Genomic DNA, 23,945 nt, shown 5'->3' with positions numbered 1-23,945 from the left:
ATCCTTTCTCTCCTTGCATTGCTTCCCATCAAACTCCAGAACAGGAAACAAGATGGGTGAGACACTCCGGCAGATAATCGGTGATCGTTCTCCAGTCACAGCTCAATGTGGGTTTCAAAGTAACATTGCTCATTTGTATTTGAGGGTGTGTGTGACAGTGAACGTGTGCAAGTGGGAGTATAATTGAAAGTCAGTGTGTATATGTGTGAGAGAGGCACACTCTTATTGTCACACACTTGCTCACAGACAAGATCTCGCTTTCTCTCACACTCACCCACAAATACTCACAGGCACTACATCCACTAGCATCCAATCCCACCATCACTGACATTCAGCAGCAGCAGTGTGTACCATCAATAAGATGCACTGGAGAGCTTCACCAGAGATGCGGACACAGCACCTTCCATCTCATGGCCATTATCATCTACAAGGCCAAGTGCAGCAGATGCACAGGAACACTACCTGCTACAAATCCTGCTCTGACCCTCTCCCCATCCTGGCTTTAAAATATATCAGTCATTTGTTCAGTGTCTCTGGGTCAGTAAATCTTGGAACTCCCTCCCTAAGGGCATCGTGCATCTACACACAGCACACAGACTGCAGCGGTTCAAGAAGTCAGCTCCCTCGACCTTCTCAAGGGGTCAAGTAGGGACAGGGAAAATAAATGCTGGGCCCAGCCGGTGATGTCCATGTGCCACGAGTGAATGTACTTTGTGAGGGTGTGAGCAGGCTGAATGAGCAGCAGATGGAATTACAAGGGAAGACAGACAAAGTAATGTGTTGTGTTTGAAAGATTGGTCAGCACAGATGTAAACTAAAGGATAAAATTTGAATTATTGCTACCTGCACATCAGTCGAGGAAACCAAATTTATTTGCAAACAAGTGAAGCCAAATATTTACAGTAAAACATTCCCATGTTTTCTCTCTCTCTCAGTTTTTCCAGCTGATTCTTCCAGCAGATCCCGGCAGCAGAGGTAATTTAGTGAGGTGTTTAGCGGCTTGTAACAGCTTTCAAAAACAGTCCAAATGGGGTGAAAATTGCTGTGGGGTGCATACCCAACAATTTTACATGGTGGCAAATATACTATTGTGTCCGACTCATTTGCAAATTGAAAGCAAAACAGATCAAATTGAGGACACCTTCCATCTGACACTGAAATGTGTGGCTCAGTCACATCAATGATGGGGTTATCCATTGTAGTTAGAAGAATTGAAAAAGGCAACTTACCATCTGAATGGGAGAGAAAATTAATAATTTATTCGTGCAGATGGATCTGAATGTCCTTGTGCATGAATCTCAGAAATCTAGCATGCTGCTCCGGCAAGTAATAAGAAAGTCATTTATTGCTAAACGCATGGAGTATAAACGTAGGGAAGTGTTGCTTCAACCGCACAATGAAGTGGAGGTGCTGGTGTTCGACTGGAGTGGACAATGTCAAAGGTCACATGACACCGGGTTAGCGCCCAACAGATTTATTTGGAAACACAAGCTTTAGGAGAAGCACGCAGATACAGGATTTGTGGCATAGAGATGAAAATATCATTTAAAGGTATTGAGTGGAGAGTCGAATAATAAGTCTCTGCAGGTGATCAAAAGTGTTGACAGTATTACTTCTAATATTAATTCAGCAACACACACCGCCCCCCCGCCCCGATCTTCAGGTAAGCATCCTCCAAGGTGGCCTTCGAGATACACAACAATGCAGAATCACCGCAGCAGAAACTGCCAGCCAAGATCCCTACCCATGAAGACGGCCTCAACCGTGATCTTGGGCTCATGGCAGGCTACATGTGACCCCACCCACCGGTCTGTAATTGTAAAACGTTGTTCGCTGTCCTGTTCTGACAAAACCAGCTTGATAAATTAGTATGATCTCTCTACCTCCATTAGTTTATACAGTTTTAGTTTACTTATTACTTTGGTTAAACCCTTGGTATATGACTCTTGCACCTGTCATGTTATCCCATTCATTTATTTGCAACACCATCATATTTTTAAGTTCTCGTAATTATCTCACTGCCTCATTTTATCAGATTTTAGCTCATCCCTTTGCTTGTTATTCAGCTGCTGACATCGTCTGAATGCTCTGAAACTATTCATCACCTAAAGAGACTGATTATTTGAGACTCCTACAAATTCTGTGTATGTGCCTCTCCTTCGCTTCACCTGACAAAGGGGCAGTGTGGTAAAATCTTGTGATTTTAAATAAACTAATTCGACTCTAACCTGGTGTTGTGTGACTTCTCAAATGTACAAGGCATTGGGATTTCTGCATCCGGAGTACTGTCTAGTCCTTTGGTCCACTGACATGAGGAGGAAAGCAGTTGCATTGGAGAGAGTTCACAGCAGTTTCACTGGATTGATGACAAAATGAAATGTGAGCTTTGTGAGGAGAGACTGGTACAATTTTGGTTTCTTTACATGAGGGCGGTGTAGTTGTATTGGAGGCAGTTCAAAGGAGATTCACTCGATTCTTTCCAAAAATGACTGGTTTGCCTTAGTAGAGAGATTGAGCAGTTTCTCTGGAGTTTAGAAGAATGAGAAGAGATTAAATTGAGGGATAGAAGATGCTCAAGGGGAGAATTGAAAAAAATAGATGGAGAGGAGATGTCTCTTCATGTGAGGCAATCTAGAACAAGAGAGTCATTGCTTCAGGAGCAAGTGGTGTGGCAGATCAAAAGCAGAAGTGAGAACAAACGGCTTCTCTCAAAGGGGGAGAAGATTGTGAATTGTTGTCGCAAGGAGAATTGAGACTTGCTTGGGTAACAATCTGAAAATACTTCCTTCCAAGCGAGGTGATGGGAAATTGAGCTGAGGATGTGAGTGAAGACAGATGCACAAGAAACTTCGATTATGCAGAGATTGGGCGAAGTCAACTGAATGGTGAGAGTGTGAATCTGTGAACTACCAATACTACAATATCATGTATTAGTCATTGTTTGCACTGGTATTTATCCAATTGGGAAGACTGACAGAAACAAATCTTCTTTCTGTATGTGATGGAGAGAGTTTGGGTTGTTTTCTTTCAGGCAGAGAAGGTTGTTGAGGAAGGCGGAAATGATAGAGATGTGTAAAATGGGTAGTTTTGTAGAACAGAGACTGATGGGTTCAGGTACATAATTCATTGCAGACAGAGTCACAGGTTGACAGGGTGGTGAGGAATGCATTGAGCACGCTTGCCATCATTGCTCAGACATTGTGTACAGGAGTTCTGACATCATGTTGTGGTTGTACACAATGTTGTTCAGGCCTCTTCTGGAGTACTGTGTCCTGTTCTGGTTGTCATGTTCCACTACGGATATTGTTAATCTGGAGAGGGTTCAGAAAAAGATGTATCAGGATGTTGGTGGGAATGGAAGGGGTTAGTTAAAGAGAGAGGTGGCATAGGCTGGGACTAATTTCACCGCAGCACAGGAGGTTGAAGGGTGACCTGATCCAGGTTCATAAAATATCAAGGGTATGGATAAGGAGAATGGCAGGTGCCTTTTCTCCAGGTTGGGGCAGTTTAAAACTCGGGTTCTTCTTAAAGTGAGAGGACAAAGATTAACAAAAAACATAAGGGACAATTTTTGTTTTCCATCGAGAGCAGTTCATGCAGGTAATGGACTTCCAGAGGAAGTGGTGGATGTGGGTACAGGACAGCATTTAAAAGACATTTGGGAAAGTACATGAATTGGAAAGGTTTGGAGGGATATGGGCCAAACACAGGCAGGTGTGACTAGTTTAGTTTGGGAACATGGTCAGCAAGGACAAGTTGGATTGAAGGTCGGTTTCAGTGACTCTCTTACAAAGGACATGGGAAGGGCAGGGGGGGTGATAGGAAGCAGCTGTTCCCCTCAGATGGGGGGGTCAATGACAAAGGAAGAGGGGGCAACATTTTAAGGTGAAAAGTAAGAGGCGTAGAAGGGGATTTGAGGACTGTTTGTCCCATAGGGCGGTGCGGATCTGGAGTGCATGAAAATAAAACATCTGGAAGTATTTCAATCTGTGGTTGCGCCAGTGCATGAAAATGACACTTCGTAACTACAGATTCTTCCTGATTTATGAATGTTGAATATTCGTACAAAAGAAGTCAGGAGTAGGTAATTCATTTCCTTGAGGCTGGTCTGTCATATACCCGCCTTTAGCGTTTATTCCCTAAATAGATTAGCTGAACAAAAAAATTCTCTCTCTCTCTCTCAGATTGAAAATTAACAACCGATCCAGCATCTGCTGTTGTTTGTGGGAGCGAGTTCCAAACCTCTCCCACCCTTTGTGTGTGGAAGAGCTTCCTGACATCTTTCCTGAACAGTCTGGCCCTAATTCTCAGGCTACGCTGTTCATAGGTCCAGAAACCCCAGCCAGTGGAAATAGTTTCTATTTCACCACACAGTCTTTTCCTGACAATATCTTTGATCAGGCCACCCCTTAACCTTCTAAATATGACATAAAACCTGAAGTCCAGGTATCATTCTTGTAAACCTGCAATGTTCTCCCTCCAAGGCCAATCTATCCTTCCTGAAGTGTGGTCTCCAGACCTGCTTCAAGTGGGGTCTAACCAGGGTGTTGTACAAGTGCAGCATAACTCTGTGTCCTTGTACTCCAATCCTCTGGATAGAAAGGCCAGCATTCCATGAGCTTTCTTCAGTCAATGAATATCAGATTTAAAAAGAATCACAGAAATGTTTGGGGAAACTCATCAAGGACAGATATTATTTGCCACTTGACTGACTGTTTGCTGTTGATAACAGCTCTCTGACTCTTCTATTGACCCTTTACTGATGAGCTGTGCTAGAGCAGAGTACTGTTCAGTAAAGAACACAGGGGCACATGATGGTAAACATTCATTTTGTTCACAAACCTCAATATTTGAGAGCAATGGAGCAAAGCCAGAGAAATATTATTAAACTGTGTAAAAACAAAGGCTTTCCATTTGTCTGAGGGAGGTTGCTTGAGATGGATATGGCTCAACTTGTAAATTGTAGGGGAGACGCTGGTGTCCCCCGAAGGAAGGTAACACAGTATTGATATTTTATGAAATAGAAGGTACCGCAGATGCTGGAGAATCTGAGATAAAGGTGTAGGAGCTGGATGAACACAGCAGGCCAAGCAGCATCAGAGGAGCAGAAAAGCTAATGTTTCGGGCCTCAACTCTTCTTCAGAAAAAAAAGGATCTGAAGAGGTGTCTCAGCTTGAAATGTCAGTTTTCCTGCTCCTCTGATGCTGCTTGGCCTGCTGTGTTCATCCAGCTCTAGACCTTGATATTTCACGATTTCATACCTTTGGAGGTGATATGGTTAGAAGCTGCCCTGATTGAGCCATTCCAAGTATCTCAGTCACAAGTGAGGAGTGTGAAAGAATACTCCCCAATTGCCTGGATGGGTGCAGCTCCAACAATACTTGAGAAGCTTGACACCATCCAAGGACAAAGGAGCCAGCCCCTGCTTATTGGCACCACATCCACAAGCCACCACTCCCTCCACCACTAACGCTCAGTAGCAGCAGTGTGTACCTCCAACAAGATGCACTGCAGACAGCACTTTCCAGACCCATAACCATATACATCTAGAGGGGCAGCAGATATATGGGGACCATTGGCCCCTGCAAGTTCCCCTCTGAGCCACTCACCATCTTGATTTGGGAATAGATCAGCCACTGCTTCAGTGTTACTTGGTCAAAATTCTGGAATTCCCTCCTGAAGGGCATTGAGAGGCTACCAACAGCAGGTGGGCTGCAGAGGTTCAATAAGGCAACTCACCACCACCTTCTCAAGGGGGCCATTGTGGACGGGCTGGGTGATAAATGCCGGAAATGCCCATGCCAGATGATTGAATAAAATACTTTAACTTCCCAGGCCTGTACCTTCCATTTCCCTATTGTTAGCTTGTTCTGGGATGGTAGGTGCACACTTTGTACCAAATGTTGACGCAAAATATCCCTGGAATTCATTGGACATCTCGTTATTTCCGTTGTCAATTTCTCAGACTCAGCGTTGTTGAGTCACCTGCTCTGTGACCTGCTGTGAGAAATGTCTGTACATTGCCAACAGCTTCGGTTTATATTCCTGCCGGGTTGGCTCTCTGACCTTAATTATCTCTCTGTCTTTAATCTGGAGGCGGTCTTTGCTGTCATTTAAAATTCTGTTCTCTAACCCTTCAATTCCCTTTGCTTATTGTTTCTGATTATAGATGATAGCAAGCTGGATGGTGGTTTGGTGTACTCGGCCATCACTATCCCAAAGCCAAGAATCACTGGTAAAGGATACATTATATATATTTTGATGACATTTCTGGCTCAGTGAAAGTGGAGATTTTCTCTGGTTCATCTCGACCCTCAGAAAACCCAGCCACTTTTAATATCACTGCTTTCCTCTTGCTTAAAGCCTGGAACAAAGACCTGCCCAAGCTACTCAAATCTTTTTACGTGATTTGAATTTACTAATCACGATAGTGTTTGCAATTCACCAAAATCATTGTCAAATTCCATCAATGCCAACTAAATTGACAACAGGGTAACGGGAATTGGAAGAGGGAAACAGACACTGATGGCTAACTGCGATATTGTTCATCTTGTTTTGAGGGGACACGTAAAGTTTGGGCACTGTTTACTACCCCAATACAACAGCGTAATATCTGAGAGTGGCCCCTTCTGGCCTCAGTCACTGGGGCCATTCGCTCTGGGTCCAGCATCGTTCTCATAGGGAGCTTTGTCATTTGCTGTTTCTTTGATGACAGGAAGTTTGGTGGAGGGACAGGTAATGGTGAGGAAGCAGAGAGGCTGCAGAAGGGCATGGGCAGGCTCGGAGAGTGGGCAAAGAAATTGCAATGGAATAGAATGGGGGAAAGTGTGGGGTTATGCGCTTGGGTAGGAATGGAAGCATTGACTGTTTTCCAAATGGGGAAGGTTTCGAAAATCTAAAGCACAAAGAGACATGGAGTCCCAGTTCAGGGCTCTCTTAAATTTAACATGCAAGGTCATTTGGAAGTTAACATAACACTAGCATTCATTTCAAGACGGCTAGAATACAACAGCAGAGACGTAGTGCTGAGGTTGTATAAGGCTCTGGTCAAACCGTACTTGGAATACCGTGCGCAGCCTTGGGCCCTGTATCTCAGGAAGGATTGCTGGCCCCAGACGGGGATCCAGAGGAGATTTACAAGATCCCAGAGATGAAGGACTTGTCTGATGAGGAGTGGTTGAGAACTGTGTATCTGTACTCAATGGAGATTCAAAGGATGAGGATAATCTGATTGAAACTTAGGGAATATTGAGAGGCCAGAATGGAGACGAGGACATGAGGGGCACAGCCTCAGAGTGAAGGGATGACCTTTTCGAACTGAGATGAGCAGGAATTTCCTCAGCCAGAGGGTGATGAATCTGTGGAACTCATTGCCACAGAGGGTTGTGGAAAAGAGATTCGTAAAGGGATCAACTACCAGGGGAAGAAGGTAAGAGGGTATGGTTTAGATACATATCAGCCATAATTTGATGACAAAGCAATCTCGATGGGCCAAATGGCCTAATGCTGCTCTGCTATTATATGTTTCATAGATTCACTCTTACTGAGTGACCTGGAGGGGATCACACACTTTTGAACCTCAGAATAAGAGTGTTCTGTCCACATACTATGTAGCACCCATGCTAAAATGCGCTCAGGTAACTGAATGACCAATACAACTTAAGGGCTAGCAGGAGGAGACCATTTAGCCTCTTGGGTGTCGGCGACCCCATTCAATATGGCACGCTGACCCCATCTTGGCCTCAGATCCAGTTTCCTGCCCCCACTCCCTTTCACCCATCATTGATTAAAAATATATCTGTCTCTTCCTCCAATTTGTTCAGTTGCCAACATCCCTCACACACAAGGGAACAGCAGTGTGTACAAAAAGCACAGCAAATCCCCCAGATTCACATCCCTCTCTCCCTTGGAGAGCAGCCATTCCTCCTTATCTCTGTTTTCAATCTGTCCCAACACCTTCTCCTGAAATGTTGACCTGTTGTTCCAGATTGACCCACATGAGCAAACATTCTCTTTCCTTCTCATTCCCATCTTATATCCCTCAATTAGATCCCCTCTCATTCTTCTAAACTCCATAGATTATAAGCTGAAACTGCTCAATCTCTCTTCATAAGACCATCCCCTTACCTCAAAAATGAAATGGAAAAAAATCACCTTATATCTAGATAGTATCGTGAATGTAGAACAAATATCTCAAAGTGAGCTAGTCACAGTGTTGAAGAGGTCTACAGCACAAAAAGAAAAATAGCCCACTGAGTCTGTACCAGTCAAAAACAACCACTTCATTATTCTCTAATTCCATTTCCCCAGCACCCAGCCCATTGCCAACGCATCCCAAGTGCACATCAAAATCCTTCTTCAATGTGATGAGGGTTTTTGCCTCTCCCATCTTCACAAGTATCGAGTTGCAGGGTCCCCACAAGCCTCTGGATGAATGTGTGAGTGATAATGGGAACTGCAGATGCTGGAGAATCCAAGATAATAAAATGTGAGGCTGGATGAACACAGCAGGCCCAGCAGCATCTCAGGAGATCACAAGCTGACGTTTCGGGCCTAGACCCTTCATCAGAGAGGGGGATGGGGTGAGGGTTCTGGAATAAATAGGGAGAGATGGGGAGGCGGACTGAAGATGGAGAGAAAAGAAGGTAGGTGGAGAGGAGAGTATAGGTGGGGAGGTAGGGAGGGGATAGGTCAGTCCAGGGAAGAGGGACAGGTCAAGGAGGTGGGATAAGGTTAGTAGGTAGGAGATGGAGGTGCGGCTTGGGGTGGGAGGAAGGGATGGGTGAGAGGAAGAACAGGTCAGGGAGGCAGAGACAGGTTGGACTGGTTTTGGGATGCAGTGGGTGGAGGGGAAGAGCTGGGCTGGTTGTGTGGTGCAGTGGGGGGAGGGGACGAACTGGGCTGGTTTTGGGATGCGGTGGGGGAAGGGGAGATTTTGAAGCTGGAAAAGTCCACATTGATACCATTGGGCTGCAGTGTTCCCAAGTGGAATATGAGTTGCTGTTCCTGCAACCTTCGGGTGGCATCACTGTGGCACTGCAGGAGGCCCATGATGGACATGTCGCCTGAGGAATGGGAGGGGGAGTGGAAATGGTTCGCAACTGGGAGGTGCAGTTGTTTATTGCGAACCGAGCGGAGGTGTTCTGCAAAGCAGTCCCCAAGCCTCCGCTTGGTTTCCCCAATGTAGAGGAGCCACACCGGGTACCGGTGGATGCAGTATACCACATTGGCAGATGTGGAGGTGAACCTGTGCTTAATGTGGAAAGTCATCTTGGGGCCTGGGATAGGGGTGAGGGATGAGGTGTGGGGGCAAGTGTAGCATTTTCTGCGGTTGCAGGGGAAGGTGCCGGGTATGGTGGGGTTGCAGGGCAGTGTGGAGCAAACAAGGGAGTCACGGAGAGAGTGGTCTCTCCAGAAAGCAGACAGGGGTGGGGATGGAAAAATGTCTTGGGTGGTGGGGTCGGATTGTAGATGGCAGAAGTGTTGGAGGATGATGTGTTGTATCCGGAGGTTGGTGGGGTGGTGTGTGAGAACGAGGGGGATCCTCTTTGGGTGGTTGTGGCGAGGGCGGGGTGTGAGGGTTGTGTTGCATTCCGCATGCAGATGGCCTTAAGGCCCTCCGCTTCTTCCTGTCCCGCAGGCCCGACCAGCCCCCCTCCACCGACACCCTCATCCGCCTAGCTGAACTCGTCCTCACCCTCAACAACTTCTCTTTTGATTCCTCCCACTTCCTACAGACTAAGGGGGTGGCCATGGACACCCGCATGGGACCCAGTTATGCCTGCCTCTTTGTAGGTTACGTGGAACAGTCCCTCTTCCGCACCTGCACAGGCCCCAAACCCCACCTCTTCCTCCGGTACATTGATGACTGTATCGGCGCCGCCTCTTGCTCCCGAGGAGCTCGAACAGTTCATCCACTTCACCAACACCTTCCACCCCAACCTTCAGTTCACCTGGGCCATCTCCAGCACATCCCTCACCTTCCTGGACCTCTCAGTCTCCATCTCAGGCAACCAGCTTGTAACTAATGTCCATTTCAAGCCCACGGACTCCCACAGCCGCCTAGAATACAACTCCTCCCACCCACCCTCCTGCAACAATTCCATCCCCTATTCCCAATTCCTCCGCCTCCGCTGCATCTGCTCCCACGATGAGGCATTCCTCTCCCACACATCCCAGATGTCCAAGTTCTTCAAGGACCGCAACTTTCCCCCCACAGTGTTCGAGAACGCCCTTGACCGCGTCTCCTGCATTTCCCGCAACACATCCCTCACACCCCGCCCCCGCCACAACCGCCCAAAGAGGATCCCCCTCGTTCTCACACACCACCCCACCAACCTCCGGATACAACGCATCATCCTCCGACACTTCCGCCATCTACAATCCGACCCCACCACCCAAGACATTTTTCCATCCCCACCCTTGTCTGCTTTCCGGAGAGACCACTCCCTCCGTGACTCCCTTGTTCGTTCCACACTGCCCTCCAACCCCACCACACCCGGCACCTTCCCCTGCAACCGCAGGAAATGCTACACTTGCCCCCACACCTCCTCCCTCACCCCTATCCCAGGCCCCAAGATGACTTTCCACATTAAGCAGAGGTTCACCTGCACATCTGCTAATGTGGTATACTGCATCCACCGGTACCCGGTGTGGCTTCCTCTACATTGGGGAAACCAAGCGGAGGCTTGGGGTCCGCTTTGGAGAACACCTCCGCTCGGGTCGCAATAAACAACTGCACCTCCCAGTCGCAAACCATTTCCACTCCCCCTCCCATTCTTTAGATGACATGTCCATCATGGGCCTCCTGCAGTGCCACAATGATGCCACCCGAAGGTTGCAGGAACAGCAACTCATATTCCGCTTGGGAACTCTGCAGCCATATGGTATCAATGTGGACTTCACCAGCTTCAAAATCTCCACTTCCCCCACCGCATCCCCAAACCAGCCCAGTTCGTCCCCTCCCCCCACTGCACCACACAACCAGCCCAGCTCTTCCCCTCCACCCACTGCATCCCAAAACCTGTCCAACTTGTTTCTGCCTCCCTAACCTGTTCTTGCTCTCACCCATCCCTTCCTCCCACCCCAAGCCGCACCTCCATCTCCTACCTACTAACCTCATCCCACCTCCTTGACCTGTCCGTCTTCCCTGGACTGACCTATCCCCTCCCTACCTCCCCAGCTATACTCTCCTCTCCACCTATCTTCTTTTCTCTCCATCTTCGGTTCGCCTCCCCCTCTCTCCCTATTTATTCCAGAACCCTCACCCCATCTCCCTCTCTGATGAAGGGTCTAGGCCCGAAACGTCATCTTGAGTGCTCCTGAGATGCTGCTAGGCCTGCTGTGTTCATCCAGCCTCACATTCTATTAGCCTCTGGATGGAAGTGTTTTCCCTCATTGGTCCCTCCATCAAGGAGGAAAAGTTTCTTCCTGCTTACACAATCTATGGTCCCTCATCATTTGATACATCCCCTTCATGTCCAGCCTCTCAATCTCCTCTGCTCTAAAGACAACAACCCTGATCTCTCCAATCTCTCTCCATCACTGACACTCTCCAGCGTCTAAGGCAACATCCTGGTAAGTCTGCCTCTACACCCTCTCCCAGTGCTTTCAGATACATTCTGTCATTAAAGTGTCCTTTATTTACCCGTCACTGTGATATTGCATCAGGCGGGAAACACTCAAGTTATTTTGCAGTGAAAAAGCTGGCAGATAATTTTTAATCAGCAAAGTTATGTTTTAGCATGTGGTTAATGTCGAGTCACTGTTGTCTCATTGCAGAGAAAGAGAGAGAGAGAGAGAGAGAGAGAGAGAGACAGCAACAACAACTGTTTTACTGTTTAACCTGTGGGTCACCACATCTAAGGCAAAGGGGAACGATCATTCACAGCAATCTCAACCAGTGCAGGAACTGAACCCCGCGCTTTCAGCACGACCAGACAATCAAGCCCTACATGGCAAAAACATTGGTGGCTCAGTGCTTAGCACTGCTGCCTCATATTGTCTGTGTGTTTCCGCCAGGTGCTCCAGGCTTCTCCCATTGGTCTAAACGTGTGCAGGTTCGGTGGTGTCCAGGGGTGTGTAGATTAGGGAGATTAATCATGGGAAATGCATGGTTACAGGGACAGGGTAGCAGCGCAGGTCTGGGTGGGATGTTCCTTGTAGTTTAGTAGAGACTTGATGGGCCAATGGCCTACTTCTACACTGTGGGGAATCCACTACTGTCAATGTTTAGCTCAACGGTGTGGGTCAATTTATTCTGATCTGAGCACTGCACTTTGATGAGATTCACTTTCAATTTCTAAACTAATGGGGAGGTAATTTTGTCAGATGTCCAAGGGGTACACTGAGGACTTGAATTTGAATCTTGCTGTGGCAGGTAATGGATTTTGAATTCAACTTTAAACAAAGCAGATCTGGAGTTGAGATTTTAATGATGAACATTGTCAGGAACAAAGAACCATCTGGTTTACTTGTGAAGACTAACATGAGAAGGCATTTCTTCTCTAAGGGAGCTAGGAATCTTTGGAACTTCTTGCCACAGCGAACATGTGTATTTGTTGCATCGGGGGGAGGCAGATGTAAGGCTGGGATTGATAGATTCTTGATCAGCCAGGGAATCAAAGGAATGGGCAGGAAAGTGGACACGAGGAATGGTGGATCAGCCACAGTCCAACAGAATGCAGGCTCGAGGGGCTGAATGGCCTCTTTCCATTCCTGTCTCTGATGGCCCTTTTGGGAGCGAAATCTGCCGTTCTTACCTGGTCCGCTCTGCACTTTACTCTTCAGAGAATAATGTCCGCTTTGCGGACATCTCATTCACTTGCTCGGCATGAAGGCAATCTGTCGGAGGACATTCTGAGATTGGCATCCATTGCCACCTTGGCAGAGCTGGCCACGCCCTGTTCAGAGTACAGAGAAATAACATTCATCATCGTCAGTTTTAGGCTTGTTCCAATGGTGTGCGTTTCTCAGAGGAATTGGTCTGTGTAATAACCCCAGATGTTCACAGCTCATCCTGTACACTCTCACTGCCTTCCAGATAAAGTGTTATTCTCACCACCCAGCCCCTCTGTCCCCCATGCTCACTGTCTGCCCCCTCTGTGCCTGTGCGCTCACCACCCACCTCCTCTGAATATCCAGCTTGTAGACTTGACACAGAAATGGTTCATCCAGTTTAATGTGGATCAGCGAGAGGTTATCTGCTTTGGGAGCATAACCAGGAAAACAAATTGTTATCCGAAAGGTGACAGATAGGGATGCGGGGGCACAATTAGACCTGGGAGTACCTTGTACACCAGTCACTGACAGTGAGCATTGCAGACGGTGAAGAAGGCAACAGGACGGTGGCCTTCATAGCGAGAGGGTTCGAGTCCAGGAGCAGGGCTGTCTTGCTGCAATTGTACAGGGAGAGACCTCATCCTGCAGTATTGTGTGTGCAGTTTGGGGTCTCCATCTCTGAGGAAGGATGCCGTGGCTATGGAGGGAATGCAGCCGAGGTTTCCCAGACTGATTCCTGGGATGGCAGGCCTGATGGATAAGGAGAGGCTGGATCGATTAGCATTATATTCACTGGAGTTTAGAAGAATGTGGGGTCATCTCACAAAAATCTATAAAATTTTAACAGGACTAAACAGTGGTAAACACAGGTGTTGCTGATGGCCAGAGTATAAGGCGAGGGTGCGTGAGTCCAGAATCAGGCAGTCACAGGCTAAAGGAGACAGGGAAGGACTGAGATGGGGACAAATGTCTTCACCCAGCGGACCCTTGATGGCAGGGATTTGAGATTTTGTGCTGTCCATTCCCAGCTTGAGTATCCATTTGATGTCCTGGTCAGTGGGTCAGAACAGATTAGCCAATGAATTGAATTGACTCTGCATTTATTTTTTTAATTGTGGTGAGCTGGCAATAATTCTAGGCAGAATTGTTCTCCAGATCTATCTAAATTAGCGTCTAAGTTCATCATTTTCAAACATATATCCAGCTCTCTTTTCATACCTCATATGGAATCCACCTCCACCACTCTCCCAGGCAGCACATTCCAAATCCGAACAACGTTCCGAGTAAAGATTTTTCTCCTCATCTCACTCCTAGCTGTCTTGGTGACAATCTTGAAATTGTGACCCTTGGTTACTGACATAGTGGAAACAGAGTATTGAACTTCACTCTCTCAAAATTCTTCATAATTGTGAACACGTCCATAAAGTTTCCTTGTAATCTTCTCTGCTCCAAGGGGAATAAGCCTGATTTCATTAATCTTTTCATGTAAGTAAAATCTTTCATTCCTGCTGTCATTCTAGTAATCTCCTTTGGACCCTCCCCAGAGACTTCTTCCTTAAGTAAGGTGCCCAGAACTGAGAACAAACACAGTCTGAACAATGTGGTCTTAGCAATGACTTGTAGAGATGTAGCATTACTTCCTTGTTTTCAGACTCAATGTCTCTATTTTTAAACTCAAAGATCCTTTGAAACTGCTTCACAACTGTGTCAACTTGCCTGGCCACCTTCAGAGAATAATGCACATGAACCCCAAGATCTCTCTGCTCAATACTCCCCTCAAAGTTGTACCCTTAAGCTTGTATTGTCTCTCTGTGTTTTTATTAGCAAAATGCTCAAGCTCATATTTTGTCTGCATTGAAATTTATCTGCCAGGTCTCTGCCCATTTGGCCAACTTGTCAATGTACCTGTGAAGTCACTCAGTGTCATCCTCACAATTCACTCTTCTCCCTGGCTTAGTATCAACTGCACATTTAGAGATTTTATCCTCAACACCCAACTCCAAATCATTTATATATAATCAATACAGTTATCAATATATACCTGCCAGTTTCACCAAAGTCAATGGGTGAGTATATTTACCAGTCTGTTCTTTGTTAGTTTCTGCACTGTGAATTAACAGAGACAATATTACCCTGTATCTGTCAGTTTCTGCTGCGTTAGCATGAGTACAGTTACCAATGTATGCCTCTCTGTTTCTGTCTTGCAATTTGTAAATGTTCTTATCAAAATATACCTCTCAGTTCCTGCTTCGTGAATGTGAGTGCTGTTACCAATATATGTCTGTGAGATTCTGCTCTGTGAATAGGAGAGTCTAGTTATCAGACTGTACTTATCACTTTATGCTCTGTGAAACTGGGAATGTAGTTATCATTATGACTGTCAGTTTTAGCTTTGTCAGTGAGAATGTAGTTTTTAATCTCTCCCTGATAGTTACTGCAGTGTGAATGCCTGACTGAAATTAGCAGAAACCAAAAGAGACTGATAACGATAGTCACATATTTACATTGTAGTAAATGTGTCATCATCATCGGTTTGTGTGCTTCTTCAATATGAACAAATGGGTTTAGTTATTGATCTGTACATGTCAGTTTCTCCTCGTTTATCAAAATGGCTTAGTTCTCTGAAAGCCAGTATTATTCTCTGTAACTTCATGATTCACTCTGTGATAGTTATTGTTAGGATGTTGACGCTGCGTCTTAATCTCTTCTGCATTGCGTGATTTATGAGTTAAGTGTCAGTCCATGTGGTAGGTGAGGGGATGGAGACGTTGAGGACATGGGGTGATAATAGGAGGGGAACTGCTTTATTCTGAGAACCATTCTGATGAATGGTCACACATTTCTGATATGGTGAGAGAATGTGAGATCTGTGGCATCACTAATATAGAACATAGAACAGTACAGCACAGAACAGGCCCTTCAGCCCACAATGTTGTGCCGACCATTGATCCTCATGTATGCACCCTCAAATTTCTGTGACCATATGCATGTCCAGCAGTCTCTTAAATGACCCCAATGACCTTGCTTCCACAACTGCTGCTGGCAACGCATTCCATGCTCTCACAACTCTGTGTAAAGAACCCGCCTCTGACATCCCCTCTATACTTTCCACCAACCAGCTTAAAACTATGACCCCTCATGCTAGCCATTTCTGCCCTGGGAAATAGTCTCTGGCTATCAACTCTATCTATGCCTCTCATTATCTTGTATACCTCAATTAGGTCCCCTCTCCTCCTCCTTTTCTCCAATGAAAAGAGACCGAGCTCAGTCAACCTCTCTTCAGAAGATAAGCCCTCCAGTCCAGGCAGCATCCTGGTAAACCTCCTCTGAACCCTCTCCAAAGCATCCACATCTTTCCTATAATACGGCGACCAGAACTGGACGCAGTATTCCAAGTGCGGTCTAACCAAAGTTTTATTGAGCTGCAACAAGATCTCACGACTCTGAAACTCAATCCCCCTGTTAATGAAAGCCAAAACACCATATGCTTTCTTAACAACCCTGTCCACTTGGGTGGCCATTTTAAGGGATCTATGTATCTGCACACCAAGATCCCTCTGTTCCTCCATACTGCCAAGAATCCTATCCTTAATCCTGTACTCAGCTTTCAAATTCGACCTTCCAAAATGCATCACCTCTCATTTATCCAGGTTGAATTCCATCTGCCACCTCTCAGCCCATCTCTGCATCCTGTCAATGTCCCGCTGCAGCCTACAGCAGCCCTCTATACTGTCAACGACACCTCCGACCTTTGTGTCGTCTGCAAACTTGCTGACCCATCCTTCAATCCCCTCATCCAAGTCATTAATAAAAATTACAAACAGTAGAGGCCCAAGGACAGAGCCCTGTGGAACCCCACTCACCACTGACTTCCAGGCAGAATATTTTCCTTCTACTACCACTCGCTGTCTTCTGTTGGCCAGTCAATTCTGTATCCAAGCAGCTAAGTTCCCCTGTATCCCATTCCTCCTGACCTTCTGAATGAGCCTACCAACACAACGGCTCGTTTCTCATCGAAATCAGAATCACAGATATGGTACAGCATAGAGGTGTACAAAATGAACAGAGGTAGAGATAGAGGAGTGGAGTTAGCTTTGACGAGGGGACATGGTTTTAAAGTGAAAGGAGGTAGATATCGGGGAGACGTCAGAGGTAGGTTCTTTGCTCAATGTGTACCTGTCAGTTATTACTCTGTGAATTTGCATCGAATAATAATATTCTTCATGTCAGTATTTGCAACATAAATGTGTGAGCACATGTCTCCACCACTCCCTGTCAGTTATTAGTTATCAATTATCAACCTGTACCTGTCAGTTTCTGGGTTTTGAATGTGGAAATAAATTTATCATTCTCTCCTCGTCAGTTTATGCTGTGCAAATGGGCAAGAAAAATGATCAGTCCTTGCCTGTCATTTCCTGCTGTTTGAATACGAATGTCATGAAAAATTTGTACCCATCAGTTCCTGCCATGTGAATGCGAGTTTCAACATTAGCTTTCTTTTGTCTGTTTCTGGAATGTCAACGAGTCTTCATAGATATCAATCTGTACCTGTCAGTTTTTACTGTTGTGTATCAATGTGTCTTGATTCTTTGGCAACCAGTAATATTCTCTTTGACTGAGAGATACATTCTGATATCGCTATGAAGGTGTCCAGACAGGCTATTAATCTCTTCTGCATTTTGTGACTTCTACCTTTACTGTCAGTTGGCAGGATCTAGGAGGGGTCATAGAAGTGGGGCTGCTTTCCTTTGAGAACCATTCTGAATCAGTAACACGTTTTCTAGTTTGCGTGCTGAGTGTCGGTTTTCAGTACCGCACGTCCCGAATGCTGGTTCTGTGTGTCAGTACGGGATCTTTTTTCTGGGTTCCGTAGTATCAATGAGGTATTTAGATTCATTTTCTGTTGGACATTTTTAGTGCTCTTTCAATAAAGAGAGTTATGTTCTGCAACTATCTGTCTATTTCTACGTTATATATTTATACTAATGCTCTGAACAACAGAATGTCATTTCCTTCATCACCAGGATGAGGTGCAGTGCAGAAGTAGACCATTCTGCCCATTGTGCTTGCACTGGGACATTCTATTCTGCATACTAGTTTCCAGTAGTTGGTGAGAATGTGAGCTTCTTCCACTCACTCCTAGTGTCTATCTGGTAGTGCCAACTTGACATTAATTCTGTAGTTATCAGCCTTTGAATAGCTGGAGTGCCAGCTTTGCGATGTCTGCAACAGTCTCAGGTGCTGTATATGGATTTCATTTTCCTTTCCTGTTCATTTGTGGTTTTGTATCTGAATGCAGCATAAACTCTACAGATATTCACTGACCCTGTATGATTGAGGGATTAATTTTGCACTGACATTTGTCCTTACCAGTGAGGCTTAATTTCATTGCATTCAATCTCAGTTTTTTTTGTTTTAATTTGAGTGCACAGTGGACTTTGTCAATCATAACTAGACAATGTAACAAATAAACATCGAACATCAAATCTCCTCTCTGTTGTGATTGGTGAGTTTGTGCATCAGTTTACATTTGTCCATATCTGGAAATCTGTGTAAGGATAAATTTCATTATCTTCCTTTCGTCATTCAATGACTGGCTGTGAGCGAGTTTTCTTGCATGCTCCTCGTCAATATATCTTTAAAGACTGTTACTGATTCATGTCACACTGACTGTTTCTGTATGTCTCCTTGTGTTTCTAGCTCATGTCATGTCATGATCTGATACTCCTCATAAGGTGTGATTCATGTACTGTAAAACAGCTTTTTCATACATTGACTCTCGCAGAAACATGTCCACTCTTTCTCAGTCTCTTGACCAGAATGTCAGCATGGATGAAGTGAGTTTTCATCAGTACTTTATTCAGTCTCTGGTATTATCTGTCAATCTGCTTCTCATTATTTGTCATTGTATTTCACAGTGCATGAGTATCTTTTTAAAATGAACACATCACTTTCAGAAGTTGCAGGAGTGTGTTTGATTTTTCTAATCTCTGCTGCTCAACATGAATGAGTCTTCATCTAATCCCCTCAGAGTCAGGGCCTAAAAGTGAAGGCATTTCTCCCTTTGTCAGTCTCTGATTGTGCGTTTATTCTAGATTGGTCAGTCCCTGGTCTGAACGTTTATTCCAAATTTTGCTCATGTGACTGGCATCCAACAGAGAAGAACATGGAAACTAACATGAGTGTACTAGGGAAGGTCGAGAGTAACTTCAAACCCTTTGTAGAAATTTGAAAACAAAATGAAAGGAGATGTACAATGTTTCTTGTTGGACTGAAGGAAAAATTAAAAGCAATGTTCAATCCTGTAAGGTGAAGAAATGGAGAATAATGTTGTGATAAGGGTGGGGACAGCAGTTCCTCTGCAGCCTCGATACATTCGTAGAAATAGAATGCTGACTGATTGGGTTTAGTGTTGTTAGCTGTTTTTCATTGGCGCAGACCCAAAGGGCCTTTTGCTGTGCTGCAGACTTCTATAACTTGAGGTTGTTTGGGGAGATCACTTTGAATGTACCATTTTCTATGATTTGCAGCGTATACAGAACGTTTGTTGTTCCATATTGCAACATGCACCTTTGGACAGTGAGAGAGTGTGTGTGTGTGTGTGTGAGTCAGAGGGTTAGAATTATTCCACAAAGAATTAATTCTGTCCTTCTCATTTCCTGATAAGCTTCTCATTTACTGATAAGCTTCATATAAACGTGTTTCATCCATTTTAGTAACTCTTGTCCTCTCAGTGAGCAGTTTCTTCCCATTTCTGCACTGAACTGAGGTATGGCTGTTGCCACTATGTTACAGCATGATCTATTTGTTTGTCTTGATTGTAAGTTTGAAAATGCCCTTAGTCAGTGCAGATTTAATGCTGTTCCCGAGTGTCTGTTCCAGATGACCGTTCAGTCTATCCATCTTCAAAACCGGTGTCAATGTCAATGGGCTACATACCTGCTGATTGTCAGAAGCAGCTAGTCACACATGGCTTTCTACCGAGGAAATATGGTAACATCCAGGTCCTTCAAGTATTTGCCTGGAGGAAGAGAGAATACACGCTTCCTGTAAAACCCTGAAAATGTGAGATAATAGGAACAGCGGATGCTGGAGAATCCGAGATAACAAGGCGGAGAGCTGGACGAACATAGCAGGACAAGCAGCTTGGCCTGCTGTGTTCATCCAGTTCTACACCTTGTTATACAGAAAGTCTGGCAATATTTCCACTGTTCACGGCACAGTATCTAAAAACAGCGTGAAACAGAAGCTAATCGATGAATTTCCATCAGTGCTGAGAGGATAAAAAATACCACAAGACTGACCCCCAGCAGCTTCTTGCCGCTGTGTCTCCCTCAGCAGGCCCACACACAGCCCGAGAAAGGCCTCTCTCTCCCCGCCCCCAGGCCGCTCTCTCTCCAAGTTCCGGGACCAGTTCCTGCTCCGCTCGGCCTCTTCCCAACAGCCCCCGGTTCTCCCTGAACTGAGCCCGAATCAATGCCGGTCTCGGAGCCCCCCTCTGTGTCCCAGACTCACATCTCGATGCGCTGCCGGAAGGAGCCTGCTGCTCCCTCGCTTCCCTGGGCGCTGGTCTCTCCATTGCGGCCTGTTTCAAACAAACCTCTTCCACTCACTGAGTAAATGCTTCTCAATGGCAGCGCAGGGGGAGGGCCTCACGCATGCGCTGCTCTGGGTTGTGTGTGTCTAAAGGGACAGGGCAGTGCAATGTGTCTGGAGGGGATGCTGTTCAGAGGGTCGGTGTGGGCTTTTCGTTGGTCTGAATTGTCTGTTTCCACACTGTAGGGATTGTATGATGATTCTATGAAGTTTGCTGCAAATTAGGTGCATAAATGTGAACTACATGCTAATGTTTTGATCTGCTCATATAAACTACATTCCTGTTTTCATATAGAATAAACGTTAGACTATAATTTTGAATGCTCCGGTTTCCTCCCACAGTCCAAAGGTGTGCAAGCTAGGCGGGTTGGCTGTGCTAAATTGCCCGTGGTGCCCAGGGATGTTTAGGTTAGGTGGGTTAAGCACGAGATATAAAGGGTAGGGGAATAGGTCTTGGTCTGCTCTTCAGAGGGGCGATGGGGACTTGTTGGACCAAATGCCCTGGAGGGGTTTTGTGTGTGGAAGCATCTTCAAAGGAAAAAGAAAGAAAATTAACATTCTGGATCCAGTGACCTTTTCGCAGAATTGATGGTGGCCGGGGAAACGTCAGTTTATATACAGAAGCAAAAGGAGAGTGTGATGGGGTTTGGAATAAATGATAGGATAGAGCCTAACAGAGAGAAGAACATTTGGTCAGAGTTGTTGACGATCAGGCTGGGAGGTTGAATAGTAGTTAATGGGGACTATTAGTGACTGACAGTAGGTGGTGGATAATGGCAGGGTATGTGGTAACAAGGCCTTGTGAGGGGTAGAGTTTAGGCACAAAAATTATTCATCTCGATATTAAGTCTGGAGGCTGCAGGGTCCCCAAGTGGAAGACGAGGTGTTGTTCTTCTAGCTTGTGTTGAGCTTCAATGGAACTCTACAGCAAGACAGAGACAGAGATGTTGGACTGGGAACGAGGTGGTGTATTAAAGTGTCAGGCAACTGGAATGTCAAGGTCTTTTTTGCAAGCAGTACATAGATGCTATTCAAAATGATGAACCAGTCTATGCTTTGTTTCACAACTGGATGTTTTAAGAGAATTTGGACAGTCTTTGTTACTGGGCAAGAATGATGCAGACTTTTCAAAGAAAAAAAAATGCCAGGTGTGGGCATCACTGACTGGTCTGAGCATTGATTGGCCCTCCTGAAATGCGTGTCAGAAGGTGGTAGTGAACTGCCTTCCTGAACCATTGCAATCTCTGAGCTGTAGGTCGACCCACATTGCCGGTAGTAAGGGAATTGCAGGATTTTCACGGATTGACACAGGCTGAATGGCCAATATATCTCCAAGTCAGGATGGTGAGTGGCTTGGAGAAGATCTTGCAGATCATGCTGTTCCCGTCAACCTACTGCTGTTGTCTTTCAAGATGGAAGTAGTTGTGGGTTTGGAAGGTGCTGTCTAATTTTATGTTTGAGAGAGTGGATGTTTGTGAATGTGGTGCCAATTAAACAGGAGCAGCTTTTTCATGGATAGTATCTCACTTGCCGTATGCAGTTGGAGCAGCACTAACACATGACTTAAATGTTGGAGATTTTGGACAGGTTTGAGAAATCAGGAGGTAAGTTACTTGCTGCAGTATCCATAGCCTTAGACCTGCTCTTGTTGCCACTGCATTTATTGGGCGAGTCCAGTTCAGCTTGTGGTTCATGGTAGCTTCCAGGATGTTGATAGTGGAGGATACAATGATGCTGAGGCTCAAGTCAAAGGATGCCTTACTGCACGTCTCTGTGATGCAGTTTTACACTCACACACTGATCAGACTTGATATAGCCTCCATCCACCCTAACAGCAAGTTCCATCACAACAATCCCCACTACAATCCCAAATCTCTATGGAATTGTATCGATTAATGTGAGTGATCGTGAACAGAATTGGACATGTTGCACTGACCCTGAGAACAATACTCCTGTATTACAGCCGGGCAGTCAATGTTCCTTCTCTTCTCGGAAAGTCTGCCCAGGCATACACTCACCTTGACTAGAGGTTAGCTACATCTCCCTATGCTGAGAAACTGCACGGTCTGTGTGTCTATGTTTAGTGGAGAACAGCTGATCTCCGCTGGGATTGATTTTGTAATGTTCACTGTCAGAGCAGGAGGAGCAAATACAATTGAAAACATTGGAAAGGTTCACTAAAGCGAAGGCCAAGCCGAAAGTGAAATTGACCAAGAAAGCAGCAAAGAAATGAACCCATAGGTGCAACATGTAACCATCTGAACCCAAAGGCTCCTGTCAGAGACACCGATATCTCTCAGGAAAGAGCTGAGCCCGGATCAAAGGGTCCCTGTCCTGGTTCCGAGTGGAGACGTAGACATTAATTAATTTGAATCATTCAAAGCACGCTTTCTTGGCTCCATTTACACCCAGTTCCTCTCGCACATTCTACAATGATTCAGTGTGAGGACACACCCTCTCATTTTTACTGACCATCAGTTCGGGTGCACTTGCAGTTCGGGAACAAAAACAAAGTTACTGGAAACGCTCAGCAGATTTGGCAGCATCTATGGAGGGGAAAAAAGTGAACATTTCAGGTCCGATGACCCTTCCTCAGAACTGGATGCAGAGAGATAAAGCTGAGGCCTTTGCTGAGTACAGAGAGTTCAGCATCAGAGAGCAGAAGGTTAGGAGGGATGGCCAATACCTGACATGATGTGGGGTGTTTGTGGGAGGGGATAGAGTCATAGGGAAGGGAAGGAGCGGTAGGTTCCAGACAGCCATTGGTATTTTTGAGTTGATGCATCTTGTGGGCCTGATTGCCTGATCAGAAAAGAAAAAAAAATTCCTTGTTAGTCTGACGAATGAGCTGGAGGATGAAGTGGAACTGTGGAGTGGTACAGCCCTGAGCCAGTGTGTTACGATGCTGTTGGAGAGAGAGGTTGAGAGTATGCATGTGCAGCCACATCGCATTGAGGGTGGATCTCAGAATGTGGCCAGAGCTGCCGTCCATGGAACGTTGAACATCATGGTGGTATCTATGATCCTGGGAGGATTCAAAACATGAGGGATGAAACTTGAGTTGGAATCCACGTGGTGTGAGTCTGAGCGGGAGGCAGTCACTGAGGAATGTGATATGGCTGTGGAAAGTGATATTGGCTGGATGAAGGGTCTCGGCCTGAAATATCAGTTTTTGTGCTCCTAAGATGCTGCTTGGCCAGCTGTGTTCATCCAGCCCCACACTTTGTTATCATGGCTGTGGAAAAGTCAGTTTCAGTTCCTGTCCGTTTCTATTTTACACATTCAGGGAGAGAGTAACACTGGCGCAGAAACCCCGCTTCGTAACACAGCCCTCAAGAATTGATTTTGTGTGATTCAGCTGGAGCAATGGAAACTGACACTGTCGTATTCTACAGCATCTGCAGTTTCTGCTATCTTTGAAATGGAAGCTGACATGCTGTCTCCTGAAAGAAAGGCCGGCACATGGGCGTTTAATTGTATCACAATTGCTTTTAAAAGTTCCAGGTTTTATTATCTTCGAACATGAAGCTTGAGCCTGCAGGCTTTCTGCCGGGCCTTGTGTTCACTGC

At 45.7% G+C, this 23,945-nt stretch overlaps 1 long non-coding RNA gene across 1 annotated transcript; it reads right to left on the bottom strand.

The window, feature by feature from the left end:
- Positions 1 to 258: 258 nt before the first annotated feature.
- LOC132207316 (uncharacterized) lies at positions 259 to 19,802 on the bottom strand. Its single transcript, XR_009443427.1, has 3 exons — positions 19,720 to 19,802; positions 12,762 to 12,902; positions 259 to 3,311 (listed from the first exon to the last, which is right to left on the bottom strand). It is a non-coding gene; the product is annotated as an uncharacterized LOC132207316 (long non-coding RNA).
- Positions 19,803 to 23,945: the final 4,143 nt, after the last annotated feature.

The sequence above is a fragment of the Stegostoma tigrinum genome, chromosome 44 (assembly GCF_030684315.1).
Source record: "Stegostoma tigrinum isolate sSteTig4 chromosome 44, sSteTig4.hap1, whole genome shotgun sequence".
Lineage (NCBI taxonomy): Eukaryota > Metazoa > Chordata > Chondrichthyes > Orectolobiformes > Stegostomatidae > Stegostoma > Stegostoma tigrinum.
Note: the sequence above shows the minus strand (reverse complement) of the source record. Positions and strands in the feature narration are given on the sequence as shown.